At 35.0% G+C, this 16,963-nt stretch overlaps 1 protein-coding gene across 1 annotated transcript in view; it reads right to left on the bottom strand.

The window, feature by feature from the left end:
* LOC145666561 (uncharacterized) overlaps positions 1–14,634 on the bottom strand; it is a 107,905-nt gene extending 93,271 nt beyond the window's left edge. The window contains exon 1 of the mRNA XM_081733903.1: positions 14,474–14,634. The gene's annotated coding sequence lies outside the window, so the exon portion shown is untranslated. The remainder of the gene's footprint in view (positions 1–14,473) is intronic.
* Between the last annotated feature and the right edge of the window lie 2,329 nt (positions 14,635–16,963).

Below are 16,963 nucleotides of genomic sequence, written 5' to 3'. Positions count from 1 at the left end.
TCTTTATTTTATTTATATTAGAAGATAGTTTACAAGACAGTATTCAGTATGTACTTTTTATAATAATTGAGGTCATAACGAAAGGAAAATTGTTATGTTTGAATAAACAGGAGAAGGACGTAAATATTGCAAAATCTTTTTCAATACTTTTTTTTTATTATTTTGCTCGAAATTTCTTCATAGTTTGTTATTAAAATACTTGCCAACATATCCTCATTTTATTGTCTTAACAAACCAATATATATTGATAGTAAAGTAGTTTAGATTGGTCGAGCTCCTGGGCCTTCAGAATTTCATATCACCCCCCCCCCGTTACGAAATCCTGGCTAAACGAACCAATATATGTTCCAGTAAAATAGTTTAGAGTGATCGAGCCCCTTTTGTGATGACCACAGTATTTCATCTCACGGACCCCCCCCCCCTCCTTCACGAAATGCTGGCTACGTGCCTGTGTCGGCCCATGAAATCATTTGAGCAAGTGTATTTCAGCAGGAAAGAAGTGTACTTCTAACGATAAGGAATTCCTCTTCGCAATCTATTATCCAATAGATATATTTCAAACAAAATATGTGATGATTGGTATTAGTGCTAGAACATTTGAACCTGTGATTCGATTGGGCAAAGCATAATTGGTGTGCAACTGACCTGTAAAGAATGGCAAATATTATGTTCACGAATCGACCAAATGAATGATGAGCTAAATGTGACCATAGTCAAATCATTAGACTCAAATCATGAAGTGGTGCTGCGTACAGTCCTCGAAGAGAATATGGTGTTGTTACGTAAAAAGAGTACATTGCATGTCCCTCGCAACATGGTGTATCTAACGCAAACAGAATGGAACAAATTCACCAATGTATTCCTGTGTGTAAAACATGCAGTGAAAGTGTGCAACAAAACAAGTATATTCCTGAAAAAGTACTATTTTAAGAATTGTATCATGCATATTGTACAACATGTATGTAGATGTTGTGATGGTTATCAACATCGTTCGTGGGTGCATACCTGTATTGATAAACAGTTTATTTGTGATCAAATGGACATTGACTTTCCACCAATTGACATTGCAATAGACCTTAAAAGACTTCAGCTGGAATTAAAATTATACGTTAAAGACAAACTAGTGCAAGAAGTTCAAAATACATTGTATCGACAATATTCAGATCCTTTATCTGGTATGGATGTATGTGATTAATCAGTGCAGTGTAATAAAATGATCTATTTTAATGATTTGTGTTTTCTCATTTCAAGTACAACGCCATGTTCTGACGTGTACTATTGCAACGTGATAAACAGTGTTGCCAGATGTTTTGTTCTAAACAGTTCCTGTTCTTTACTAATGACTACACAAACTTAAAAAATGTCAAACCAAACTTTTCCAAACAAAAGTTTCAAAAAAGTTCACAAACAAAAATTTCGAACAAAGTACTTCAAACAAAATTTTGAAAAAAAATGAAACGAAAAAATTTGGAAACGAAAAATTTCAAACAAAAAACTTTCAAACGAAAAAAGTTCAAACAAAATTTTGAAACGAAAAAACTTTTCAAACAAAATTTTGAAAAAAATTTCAAACAAAAAATTTTAAACAAAAAATTTGGAAACAAAATTTGGAAACGAAAATTTTTTAAAAATTTAAAAAAAATTCGAACAAAAATTTGAAACGAAAAATTTTTAAACAAAAATTTCAAACAAAAAATTTGAAACAAAAAATTTTCAAACAAACGAAAAACTTCATAAAAATTCAAACAAAATTTTCAAACTAAAATTTTACATTTCACGGTTAACCGTCAGTCAAACTATCAGTTTTAACTATTCGATTTCACGGTTAACCGTCAAACATTATCCGGTTTTAACTATTCGATTAACAAATAAACGGTTTTCATCATATTTATCAGTGAGTACAAAATGTTGAACAAAACCATGATTTTTAAATGTTAAACAAAACTTAAAACTGAATGCAGCAAAAATTTAAAAATCATCAGCCAATCAAATTGCACGAAAGATAATGATCAACCAATCAGATTGCATGAAAGATAGTGATCAACCAATCAAATTGCATCAACAATAACTTTGCCAGTGTCAGATTACATCACCTTGTGATTAAATTTCAAAGTGATGTAGCATGTATTGCCTTTCGTCTATGAGTCATAAAATTCAATAAGGTTACCTATCAGATTTCGGAAAATTCAAGGTTAATTCAACCACCACCAATGATCTTAGACTATGAGCTTAACTAAAGTTCAAAGTATTGTTTCAAATTTTGCACCTCATACTAAAATTTTGTTTATCACAATTCCCAAATTTAAAGAATACCTCTCTCGATATACCTAAGTCTTAGAATTAATCATATAATTACATGTTGTAGTTAGGTCTCAATTAGGTCAATTGTTTATCTTAGCAGAACCAACTGTTGTCTAGAAATGTGTTATTTGATAACTTCCACGAATTTTGAAAAGGAAATGAATCCCTGTACACTACCTCATCAAGGTCAATCACATGATACATCATGTTGCTTACGTTTATATTTGGCAGGAATAAAAATTAATGACGTAATTTCATTTTGACAATTCTCAAATTATCCTACAAAGGTTCAATGTACCAATGTACTAGACTCCTAATCTCATTATAGGCCAATAACAGATCACGTGATCATACTAATATTTGACAATGATTTACCCAAAGAATGAGATACCACCCAATTCTAAGAACAATTATTAATTTGACAATAAGAAGTGTACCCCTCCCAAAATTTAAGATTGGTACATAAATACACCTGTGTATTATGATAAAAGTAATAAATCCTGTACTCATTCAATGATAAAGCCGTATCGAAAAAGATAAAATAGGTCAATAACCCTTAAAATTTGAATAGTTAGCCATAAGAGGGACACCAACTTGTTATTTGATAATTCCCAAATTTAAGGAATGGTTCTGTGTACCCCAACAAAATTTAAAAGGGAACATAAAAGTATAAAGGTAATAAACCTCTGTACACATTCATCCTTATCAAAGGGAATAATCACTTCCGAAATTTACATTTTGGACAATTTTTTACCCATGAAATGAAACGAAATTTATAAGAACCTATATTATTATACCAAATTGGGCAATTACCTAACTTTGAGGGTGAGCCAATGTACGTCTGCCAAATTTTAAGATGGAAGCATTGATGAACCTATATCTTAAGAAATAAAATAGACCCTGAACACATTCATATATTCATATAAGATAATAAAATCGCATCAAAGGGGTCAATAACCTCCAAAATTTGAATTTTTAACATTTTTTATCCATAAAAGGAAACAAAATGGACCACCTAAATTTATACTAATACATATTAGGGTCCTATAGTACTATATTGAATGTTTAAATTTGGCAATTTCCAAAATTTAAGGTAGAGGCCAATGTACTACTTTCAATTTTTCAACGAAAGCACCAATGTTTCTATATCTTAAGAAATAAAATAGGCCCCTATACATGCCCATATAATATAAGGCAATAAGACCTCGTCAAATGAAATAAAACGGGTCAATAACCTCCGAAATTTGATTTTTTGGCAGTTCTTTACCAGCGAAAGGGAACTAGGTGGACCTCCCAAATTTATCCGGATACATGTTGAGGCCCTGTACTATGATACCAAATACTTAAATTGGAAAATTTCCAAATTTGAAGGGGTGGGCCAAGGTACCTTTCCCAAAAATTTAAAGGGTGCAACAATGTATCTATGTTTTATAATAGGGAATGGACCCCTATACACGACTATATAACCATATGAGGTAATAGGACCTCATCAAAGGGGATAAATTGGGCCAAAAATCAAACACATGGTTGTACTAAAATTTGGCAATTTTGTACCCCTAAAGGGAATGAGGTGGACCACCCAAATTTATAGTGATCTATATTAGGGTTCTATACTATAATACCAAATGATTAAATTGGACAATTTCCAAAATTAAAGGGGTGGGCCAAGGTACCCCTCCCGGGGTGCATCAATATACCCATGTCTTATGATAGGAAATGAACCAATATACATGACCATATAACCATATAAGGTAATAAGACCTCATCAAAGGGGAAAAATTTGGGCCAAAAACCGAACACGCGGTTATATTAAAATTTGGCAAATTTGTACCCCTTAAAAGGAACGAGGTGGACCACCTAAATTTATCATGAAATACATTAGGGTCCTATACTATGATACCAAATGTTTAAATTGGTCAATTTCCAAAATTTAAGGGGTGGGCCAAGGTACCCCTCCCAAATCTTTCAAGGGGTGCATTAATATACCCATGTCTTATGAAAGGAATGGACCCCTGTATACGCCCATATAACCATATATGGTAATAACAGCTCATCAAAGGCGATAAATTAGGTTAAAAACCCCCGAAATGTGAATTTTTGGCAATTTTTTACCCATGAAAGGGAACGACATAGACCCCAATACTGATAGAGGTACATACTATGGTCCTAGGCTACCACACCAAATTTTTAGATTTGGCAATTTCCAAATTTTAAGGGTGGTGGTCCTATGTACCCCTGCTAAAATTTAGGGGATGGGCCATGGTACGCCTGTCAAAATTTAGAGGGGGTGGTTCTAAGTACTCCTAGATCATTGACCCCGGGCCAAGGTCATTGACCTTTGACCTATGACGTCACAAAAATTTTTGCTGACTCGACGCAATAGACGGGGACCCCTCCTACTGCTGTCTTTCTAATTTATACAGTAATGTCAACTAAAAAAAATGAGAACCGAGTTTCGACACGAAAAAAACTATTACCGCTTAAAGTGAAAATAGAAATGCTTGATCGTTTACGCCTTGGAGAGTCGTTTGCATCCATATCACGCTCATTCAGTGTCAACGAATCAACTATATGATCGATAAAAAAATCCGAAGATAAAATAAGGTCGTCTGTAGCTTCAACTTCACTGTCAGTGAAACTTGTTCGTGATCCAGCAATAGAAAAAAATGGAAGTGGCGTTGTCATTATGGATCAAAGACCGCAACCAAAAAAGGGTGCCCCTGAGTGGTCCAATGGTCTGGGAGAAGGCAGAGGGTCCGGGAGAAGTGGAAATTCAGTATCTTATGAAATTATTTGATCTGTGCCACTAAACCTGTGAAAATTTTATGATTTAGAAACAATCTAGATTTTTTTTTTTCGATTGCCGAGTTCTCACAAAATTCTATTTAACCTTTTCTGACTTCCACCATGAACCTTTATTATTATAATTTTTTAATAACCTATAACTCCGAAATGACGAATTTTTGCACCCAAGATGGTCTATACTTTTTGTCTTGTGTCAGGAATCACCTCGCACACGTCGGTATCATTTTGAAGCACCCTATATACAATTATTGTACAGTTGTGCGTGATTTTCGCATCAGTAAACTTTTTCAAGGCGTATCAGTTTGCAGTCATATTATTGATCTGTAGATTATTTTGACATGCACCAAGACAATAACATTCTAGAATGGATTAAGGAATTTCAAGAAAGGGAATTGAAATAAAATAGTATCACAAAGTAGACGACAGCTCGTAAAACTGCATACCATGCTACTAAGTAGTGATCAAGAACGATACTCTCCTGTTACTCTTAAAACTGTAAATAAATAAATACAAGTTGAAAATTTAGTGTCAGTTTCCTACACTGTTCTACACTTTATTTTTTCCTCCTACCACCTAATTGTATCATTAACTTTGTAAATATTTGCCCTTCTGTTCGCAAGTGAACTGTACTTATTTTGTACCGACGCTAATATATGATGTTAGTATCAACGTTATCGGCTTTAATTGCCATCTGGAATGAATCGACGTAACTATTTGATGGAAGATTAACGGTATGGTTCTTTATCTGTAATGCGATGTATCCACATAGTGCAAATCACGTCTTCAGACGACCATCAGAAAGATGTACAATTATATATATTTCTTACTTTATTTTGACCTGTAGAATAATGCTCTGTGGTCCCGGTATACACCCGATATATATATATATATATATATATATATATATATATATATATATATATATATATATATATATATATATATATATATATATATATATATATATATATATATGCTGGCCTGTAGTGAAGCCGGTAAAGCGTCCGACTATTAATCTAGCGACCCGGGTTCGTTTCCCGGCGGGTAAATAGAAAGAACTTTTCATCTCAATCTTCAGAAATGAGTAGCGGAAGCAACCATGGGGCCAAACCGGCACTCATAAAGCGCTGGGAATACCGGTTCGCTGACCACGTGTCGTCCACAAAATGCCACGTGGCAGGCCTTGACCCTTTAAGACGAGTGTGAACTTAGCAGGACGACTTTTGAAAATTATAAATATTTGCACACCATACGTTTGTACTGCGTTTGTACCGGTTTGTAGCGTAAACATTTTCGTTTGTACCGGTCTAAAATCCAAAGAAATCGAAAAATGAAGTGGTCAAGCTAAGTTGAGGTGAGGTTGGGCATTAACTGAGACAGAAACACGGTCAGTGATACTGCTACAGCACGAAGTCAACAAAAGACTGGTCTTGTAAGATCTTGAGGTTAAATCTACTAAAACAAGAATTGAGCTAGTATCAAACGTGTTAGTTTCAGTAAAACTATTGTTCATTGTGGATAGGATACTAAACAAACAAAATTTTTATTGTATCATATAAATTTGTGATTTAAAATATAAAAATAAGAAAGTAGAGTGTAACGCCCCTATTGTATTCTTGTAAGGTTGTAAATATTTCTAAATATTCCTGTAAGGTTGTAAATATTCCCTCTAGCACAAGTTGGTGCCTCATTTGTCCGCTCGTCTTGTCTTTAGTTTGTTCCTTAGTGGACGTATGTTACGGTGAAAGTTCTTATTGATCTCACTTAAGTTCTCTCTTCTCATCTCTCAGCAGGGTATCCCAACCACATTTATCAATTGTTTGGGTAATACATACCACGATACGGACTACATGGGTCTTTCTCTTATCCCCATTTAGAATGTTTTTATAAAAGCACTTTGTCAGTCGTCCCTTTTCTACGTCTCCGTGTCTAATCGCTGCGATATATATATATACATAATTCACATAAAGTGCTATTAACGCATGATGTCTCTTCAATTATATTGGGTTTAATTTATCCATTTCTATTAAGAAAAGCGTATACAGTAAGTTTATTGAGTAAATCATTAAATGTATGGCTTGGTCGCCCGACTAGTCGTGGTTTGTTACAAAATGCGTACGCAATATAGTTCCTATAAGTGTACACAAAATGATGGTGATTTAATTAACATACCCGTTGTTTATCATTGCCTCATTTATGTTTTTGTTTATGTATTTACTTTGTCTCATATATATATATATATATATATATATATATATATATATATATATATATATATATATATATATATATATATATATATATATATATATATATATATAATCATGTTATACCTTCACAGTTTACAAGTATATAGGATCAATAAAGTAAATTATTTTTTTTATTATTATTCAAGTGAGTTGTATAGCAGTGCTCATACGCACTTACTTGTCTTAAGATGTTTTATATTAATCAATATGGGTAAAAATAAAAACTTTATGCCCCTGTATGCCAGTTTTTACTATTTGGCTGTTGCTAACCCAACAAATATTCTTAGATTGGTTATTGGAACCTTCAGGCTATCTGCAGGTAAGGAAACTTCAACACAAGAAAAGGGCTGTTTTCTGGGTACTCGTAGAGTATTCAGGCAGTAGTCTCGCTCAGGTCAGATTCGTTAGTTGCTGTTTCTTTTAATTCCGTTTTTCAGTGTAATCAGTTTGTTTGGTTTTCTTTTGTATTAATTTTTTTTCTTTTGATTCCTGTGTTCATTTTAGCACAGGTGGCGACTCCCTTTTTGCTATTAACTCAGTGCTAGGGTGCTGAGCGTTGAACTTAGCCGTGGCTTCCCAGAGATTAGGGCCCTCTGAGGCGCTACAAGAGTATTCTTTTGAGTTAAACTGGCAGATAATTGCAAGTAGCCAAAAACGTAACCGGTCGCCCAATTTGAAATTTTGGTAGGAACTTTTGGGATCAAAAATTGCCCAATCCGGTTCTTGTAGCTCAATCTGCCTACACTGCTGAGAAGGCGCACGAATCATTGAAACCACCTTTACAAAACAGCAACTGATTGGACCAACGAAGATCGAGAAGCAAGAGGCGATTCGCAAATGAGCAACATACAGTCAGAAACAATATAAGGTGTAGGTTGGAGGTACCAGTATAAACAGTGGTGCCCACCCCCCCTTATGTCCATGACGCACCCCCCCGCAATTGTCTATCTATAGGTATTCTTCCATGAAAAAAAATCTTTTCGATTAATTTTACCCCCCCCCCGCCAAACATATTTATATAGATTTTTAACCCCCCCCAAATATTTCAATGACGCAGTTTGCGTCATAGCCCCCCCTTGTGGGCACCCCTGGTATAAAGAATAAAAGCTCCAACCTATACTTAATATTGTTACTGGCTGTACGAGATTCATATGCTACAAATATTGTCAATCCCAAACTATCGTGTCTCCCTCAAAACCGTACTCCTAAAGAAACCTGACTGCCAAAGACCATGACCCTAGAAGAACCACGTCTCCTTAAAAACTACGACTCCTGAAAATACACGAATCACGAAGAAATACGACTCATAAAGAATCGTCGATCATTCCTAGTCAGAGATGACTCACTCGCTCATCCAAAAAAAGTAGTCAAAAGATTCGGCTCAATCGCGAGGGACACATTATTAATTAACCTTTAAATTAGTACCATAGTTTGACTCCTAGCGTTTTAACAACAGATAATGCAATGTAATATAATGAAAATTGTTCGAAAAACTATTACACGAATGTCTCATTTTGTCTTAGCAGAACACTTTACTTTCCGAATTTTTGAATTTGACGCCGATACAAACGAAACTTTTTACGGTACAATCCGGTACAAACGATTTGTTAAGAAAAAATCTTTAGAAAAAATCTTTGTATTCTAGTCCTGATACATTCACGTGAACGTAGCAGGACCGTTTTGTTTTTCGAATTTGAAACCGGTACAAACAGTGACGACGCCAGAAGGGGGCGAGCGCCCCCCTAGTAGCTACTTCTGTCACCTAGACTCCCCCCCAGACTCCTACAATCTTTAAACATTCTACATGTAGTATTTTATATTAGTATCATAACCAATCTCATCGTCAAATTGTAGTATATTTTCCATGCATTTACTATGTGGCAGATTAGTCCTCAAGCTTTCTTCTTTGAGCGTCTGGGTATGCACGCATTTTCTGGTTTCTAATTTAGCGCCTTTTGAGATAAATTTTAGTTATACTTCTCTCTTATGATTTTTAATTATTGTGCCTAGCGAACAATACTAGATTGGACGACTTGTTTTCTTCTCATTGGATCAACTTCGATTGGAAACAAAAGAGAGAGGTAAAACCAGTTACGTAACTTGTTTGTAATTATCCAGGTTTGAAGTTTTCAGTTTCACATTTTGTTTTATTTAAAGGTTCCATACTTCTTTTTTCTGAAACATTATTCTCGGCTTTCAATATTCAGAGGATGTGCTTATAACCAGGGCCGGCGAGAGGGGAGGGCAGGAGGGGCCAGAGCCCTGGGTCCCATGGCTCCAAAGGGGGCCCGACGGTCGAGGATAAAGAATTACTAAATGCCAGGTCTAAACAAAATCATAAATAGTGAATTAATGAGTTTTTTTTTTATACAGCGCATAGTAAACATAGGCTAAATTCAGAATTCTTATTAATCACTTATTTGGAGATATAGCAATACTGTTTAACATGTAAATTAAACGCATTAATGGTCTAATGAAGAGTTTAAAATAAGCCTTAATGTTCATTTTAGTGTATTTCCGTCCAAAGTGGTAAGAACGTAAAAAGTTATAAGGGAACATGCAAGGGGCCCGGGATTGCTCAGCCCCGGGGCCCGCGACCGCTCTCGTCGGCCCTGCTTATAACAGCTTAGTTTGCAACTACCAGGGCTTAACTTTTTGAACGGGATATAAAGAGTTGTCTTTTCCCTTCCTGCAAATGATAATAAATTTATGGAATTAAATTGATTCCTAATAAAACGTATTGTCAGAGTGCTGATCTTTCGTTAGTAATTGGTTTATACTAGTGCTCTCTTACTTATTTTGTTTCAAAGTACTGACGTGACGTCTACCATATTGACTAGGTAGTGCTGAAAAATTCGAAGCCCAACCCAGAAGGAGTGCATATGGAATGGTGAAGTTTTACTTCTACACTTCCCCCAAGAGTCAATATACTACCTCGTCCAGTGCTCCAGTTTTTGCACAAAAGTTTAAAAATCTGAAGATTTCCTCGTACCACTGTTCGTAGCACTATCCCTATCAGATCTAAAATGGCGTCCTTTCAAGTGTTATTTAAGTTTGGGAAATAAGTACACGTAATAGTTAGACAGAGCTAAATCTGAGGAATAAGAATGATGATCTAGACATTGAAATCCTAGATTATGCAATGTCAGTTGTGTCCGCAGGGGCTTGATGGACAGATGTATTCTCCTGAAGGAATAGAATTCCTTTCTTTTCATTTTCCGCGGCGTTGAACTTTGAATTTTTCTTTCAGTTTTGTAAGTAATGTAGAAATTCTGGATTAAATATCTGACCGTTGCGGAGGTAGTCTGAGTATGACTCCATACTTATCCCAGAAGAATATTGCAAACAGTTTCTCAACCTATTTCTGTGTCTTGAACTTCTTGGGGCGAGGAAGAAATGAGTGCTATTACTCCATTGACTGTTGTTTCGTTTCAGGATCATAGTGGCACAACCATATTTCGTCCATGGTTACTATTCGTGAGCGAAATTGATCAGCATTAAGGTCAAATTGGAAGAAGACTTCTCTTAATGCCGTCACTCTTTTATTCTCCTGCCAGATTTTTTGGAAACACACTATGCCGAGAACTTGCGCATACAGAAACCATTCTGAATTATGCTACCGACGAGTTCCAAAGAAATGCTAAGAATCTCTGACACAAGGTTTGCTGAGAAGGTAAAAACTGAGAAAGCGGGGTGCAGCTAGACTTCAGACTATAATAAGTATATAGAGAGTTTACTATACACTTTAAAAACTATATAAATAATAGCTTAAATTATTTTTGTCACAAAAACTGGGGTGGCCTAAGCCCTCCGGCCCCGGGCTATATCCACCACTGGCTGAAATGCTGCAATTTTCAAGAATAATGTCACAAATTGCATCTATGATTTCGGGAAGAGTCATTTCTTTTAATCGTCCTGGATGTAAAGCATAATTTGTTGAGAAATCGCCACGTTCATGCTAAATCACTTACTTCTTCACCACTATATATAACAGAGGAGAGTCCCGTGGTGTTTCACTGATTTCCTAATTAATTTACTTCGGTGACTTTCCTTTGTGGAACAAGAATGTTATAACAGTTAGGATCTGGATGTTCGTAAAATTTTGCTGTTCGGGCACACATAATCACTTCAGAGGCCTGAGAAACAATAAGAATTTCATTATTAATATGAAAATTTGTATTTGTACATACAGAGATATGTTTTTCTAAACTACGGTTTCATTTTTCTATCTAGTACCGACACTCCTTCTGGATTGGACTACGACATTTTCAGCAGCTCCTCGTAAATTCTCTCTCTCTCTCTCTCTCTCTCTCTCTATCTATCTATCTATCTATCTATCTATCTATCTATCTATCTATCTATCTATCTATATATATATATATATATATATATATATATATATATATATATATATATATATATATATATATATATAGAGAGAGAGAGAGAGAGAGAGAGAGAGAGAGAGACGTAGCATATAGTACTAGACGAATGTGTTATTTGTAGCATACGCGAAAGTAATTCAATTAATGTTGACGCTGCAAAAGTTTCATTGAAAAATGTTTCATGTGCAGACGTTACTTATTTGTTAGTTATAATCAAGTTTAATTTATAATCATATTAGGTCTAATATGAAAACAGCAACGAAATACACAATGTAATGTAAAATAAGTCAAACGTAATAAATATGTCATTTTTGGTATGGCAAATAGCCGCCCCCCGAAAATGTATCTGCCCCTCCTTTGCCCCCCTAAGAACTTAAAGCTGGCGTCGTCACTGGGTACAAATGAAAATTTTTACGGTACAATCCGGTACAAACGCAGTATCAACGATTCGTTAAGGAAAATCTTCAAATTTGTATAAATTTATCAGTGGTCCTGCTATGTTCACGTGAATTTAGCAGGACCATTTATTTTTCGATTTTTCCGAGTTTGAGACTGGTACAAATGAAAATTTTTACAGTACAATCTGGTACAAACGTAGAACAAACGATTCGAACAGAAAAATCTTGAGATTTGAAGAAATTTATTAGTGGTCCTGCTATGTTCACGTGAACTTAGCAGGACCAATTTATTTCTCGATTTTTTCAAATTTGAGACCGGTACAAACAAAAAATTTTATGGTACAATCCGGTACAAACGTAAAACAAACGATTCAAGCAGAAAAATCTTAAGATTTGCAGAAATTTGTATTCTGGTCCTGCTAAGTTCACGTGAACTTAGCAGGACCACTTTATTTTTGGATTTTTTCGAATTTGAGACCGGTAGAAAAGAAAATTTTTACGGCGCAATCCGGTACAAACGCAGTACAAACGATTCGTACAGAAAAATAATCAAATTTGTAGAAATTTATCAGTGGTCGTGCTAAGTTCACGTGAACTTAGCAGGACCACTTTATTTTTCGATTTTTTCGAATTTAAGACCGGTAGAAACGAATTTTTTTACGGTTCAAACCGGTACAAACGTATGGTGTGTAAATATTTATAATTTTCAAAAGTGGTCCTGCTAAGTTCACACTCGTCCCTTTAAGGGCGTTGTGCCATGTGGTTTGGTTTATTTATCTACCTACCTGTTTGTGTATCTTTGTCGTACAGGTATAATCAATCACCACTGTTTAGTTAGTTTTTTTTTAGGGACAAAAATATACTCCTAATTCTAATGAAAAATACCTTCTTGGCATTTATTGTGTGAGACTGAAGACAAGAATGAAAGTCTCAGTAATGATGGCCGACCCAGAAATTCGAACCTCGAACTCCCCGGTTATACAGCAAGCGCGTTCATGCACTTTGTACTGATTATATAGAAATGTCAATTTAAAAAAAAAAATATTGTAATATTTACATGGCTTAGAAAGTAAACTTGTAATAAAAGAATATAAAACCTTACCTTAATAAATTTGGAGTGACTTGCAAGCGGTAAACAACGTGGAAGAGCTAATTCCTTCCAAAGTTCCTTTATGGAAACCTTCCGACGGGAACTTTGAAACTGACTCCAATCAGGGTACTTCGTAATGTAAATAATTGCTTTTATCAGCAACTTAATAAGTCTTTATAAAGATCATTAGTATTCATGGTGTACCTTGGGTCCTCCACTATAACTAAAAGTCAATACAAAATTTTCGGTTGGGAGAAGGTATACATACAGTGGGGGACCTGAGGTCACCCAACGCTTATAACAAATAAACAAAGAGCTTCATGGGAATGACCGTCACATGAGCATATGCATACTTCGAAAATATTAAAATACCTAAAGAAACAATGTTCTACGAAACTAACACTCAAAATGATTTCAAAAAATAGTAATCTAGGGGACCTAAGGTATCCCACTTGGCCGTGCGAGGGTTAATAAGACAGCACACACTGTCATATTATGCTCTATTGTATGTTAATTTAACATCGCCTCAAAATGCGAACTCATATAGTTCAGAATTTAACTACGTTTTTCTCCCGAATTAATCACACTGCACTCTGATAACTTTTACCTTTTTAGTTACTCTTAGGCTGGCATTTTATTTGATTCTGCTCACTTTTTTTTCCGTAAATATGTATTTCGGGGCCGTCATGTGAATAACTTAATCCTGATAATTTTTCAACAGTTATTTCGAGTGGCGTATCTAAACTTAAGTTTTACGCTCTTGTTCTTAAACTGAGTTACTTTGAGGTAATGTATAATCATGTTTGTCAGCTCACATAATGCCATACTTCAAAACTCAGCAGTAACTTATCTTGCCAAGTCGGCTTTTGATGGACAAACACTGTATTCATGGGTTTCCTCCGGGTTCTCCCGTTTCCTCCCACTTTATTCATGCCTCCATTACATTCACTTATCATCGTCTTCTTATCCTAGTCGCCATAAACGTAAGACGTAAAACTGAAAGATTTCATTTCAATAGCAATATACTTAAGGGACTTAACATACTTAATTTACATAACAACGTATCTCAAGATAACTTCCAGGAAGAATAATATTAGATATATTGCTAATATTACTAGCCAACGAAACGTAAATAGCCTACTTCTTTATTATTAGTAGTAGTATGTACTGTACAGAAAATTTAAAGAAATTATTCCATTGTAGTAAGAAAACGTTCATTTTCATAGAGCAGCTTTTAAAACTCACCATGATATACATTATTCTAGTTGCTTCTATTATAGATGTATTTTTGATGAAAATATAGGATGTTTAAATGTTGTTACCAGATGACACAGCAGATGTATTGCTTATATGCGCAGCAACAGAATTGCCAAATTGTCAAATTAAATGCTTATTACAAATCAAAGTAATATCATGTCTTCGGTAAAATCCTCATACGATATCATTTGTAATAAATAAATAAATATGAACAAAATCTTGCAGTGTGTGACTAGTGTTTTTTCTTATTCTTAAAATAAAAAATATGAATTAAATAATCATAGTTATATTCATATATTATTAGTTTAGGTGCAGACCTAGTGTGATCAATTAGCGCTGGAAACCAATGTTCTGATCAATGTTGCCAAGCCAGGGATCCAAAATATTAGTAGCAAGCGCTCGAAAATTTCAGCAGATATTTTTAATATTAATAAAGCATGTAACACCAATAGGTATATTAATGTAATTTCCGACCTATTTAGTTCAAGCAATTTACATTATATTGTTTAAATAAGTTACACCTACTTATATTTTATTGTAAACTAAAATCACACACTCTATTTGTCAGTGAATAATTAAGCTTTCAGAATAAACTTTTAAATAAGATGAATCATCTTATTTATTCCCATCACAGCTTCCTCCTACTCATTCGTCATCATTGCTGTTGTTTGTTTAATCCTTCCCCTATCCTCTTCTTCCTGACTGTCGTGCACAGTGGCGTATTTACGATTTTCTTTCGGGGGGGGCTTTGCTAACTTTCGGGGAGGGCTTTGCCTGAAAATGTGAAAATTCTGCAAGATATTTCATATACTTTACTATTGTAAGTAAGATTTCGGGGGGGGGGGGCTTAAGCCCGGAAGCCCCCCCCCTAAATACGCCACTGGTCGTGCATAACAACTTGTATTCTTTCACTAGTGGTACTGGACTGGTAACAAGTAATAGTTGTAATTTAAAAAGTCTCTTGGTATGTAGTGGCCCGCACAATGTTTTTGTTGCCAGAGTATTCCTTCTTTTTGTTTTCAGCAAGCTGATGCAGACCGTGGCACTCGAATGAGTAGGGTCAGGAACTTACGCAGGAATTTATTTCAGGGGATCCAAATTAAATATGAAGATAAATAATATTAAAATTTGTAAAATTGTCCCTAAAATTAGACTAAATTTACAGTAAAGTCGAAATTTCCGTGGGGGTCTGGACCCCTCCCAGGGAATAACATATGTATAGTAGTTCGGGCAGTCGCAAGAATAGGACAAGTTACAAAGTATCAATTGTAACACAAGTACACTCATGTCCAAAATTATTGTCACATGCCTATAAATATGTTGTTGTAGAAATATAATTTGATAACGAATTCACCGGGTATTTCTTATAATGTTAGTATTGTATAATCGGCAAAGACATGTGTGTGGCAAATTTCATGTCAAAAGAACAGTAAATAAGAACCATAAAACGAAAATAAAACTTCCTTGTCCATTTAACAACATTTAGTTTTTCTCATTCTAATTTTCGTATTTATAATTCCTTTCCTATGAAATTTACCAGAAATATAAATTTTCCGATTATACACATAGTATCAGTATTAAAAGTGCCTGCAAAATCATTACCAAATTATGTTTTTACAAGAAGACAGTTATAGATACGCGACAATCATTTTGGACATGAGTGTACGTATGTTAACTTACGAACTCAAAGCTGATCTCATAGATAGTCCATCTGCTAATTCTAACTCGTTTATAATCCCTGTAACAGTCTTTCTGTAGAGATAACACACAAGAAGTAGAATTTATGTTCCCAGAAACACGGAATAAAGTAATGACTATAATACAGTGTGTCCGTAAAGTTGCGCAACTCAAAGTTTGATTACGTATATCTTTTGAACCAAAAACGATATAGACATGAAACTTGGAACAAATGTAGACCTAAGCGTGTTCTATGCAGATTTTCGAGATCATGATTAATGTTGGAATTTGTAATTTTTTATGTAGTGACGAAAGTGTTGTAGCAGGGGCGTCGGTAGGATGTGCCGAGCGTCCGGCCTCTGCTACAGGTAACTCTTCGGAGTAGGGTTTCGAGTAATTTTCTTTGAAATGACTGAAGAAACAATTGTCCTCTGCTACTACTAGTTTATGGGAGTCTAAATTAACTACAGTTCTCCCAGATACTAAGAACAAAGTAAGATAGATAAAATGTTCAATAGTTACAATTCTTAGAAAAGTCCCAAAGCGGGCTGCGAACACATCTTGAACTCATAGTATGTATGCGGCAATGGAGAGGACGAAACTTGCTCAGTTCAAAATGAATTAGAAATAGAAAGTGAACAATACAACCTGAGTAATGCTGGCAGCTGGTGTTGATAATGAAGATTGACAGTGGAGGCGGCGGCGGCAACGGCGACGGCGGCCCTAAATAGCAGAATTCTTAGCTGATCACTAGACTGACCCAATATAAAAGGTGTAGTGCGTTTATATAGGGGGTAAGTA

Source organism: Thermobia domestica, chromosome 12 (genome assembly GCF_964235325.1).
Source record: "Thermobia domestica chromosome 12, izTheDome1.hap1.1, whole genome shotgun sequence".
Taxonomy (NCBI): domain Eukaryota; kingdom Metazoa; phylum Arthropoda; class Insecta; order Zygentoma; family Lepismatidae; genus Thermobia; species Thermobia domestica.
The sequence above is the reverse complement of the archived record's forward strand: the minus strand, read 5'-3'. Positions and strand labels throughout refer to the sequence as shown.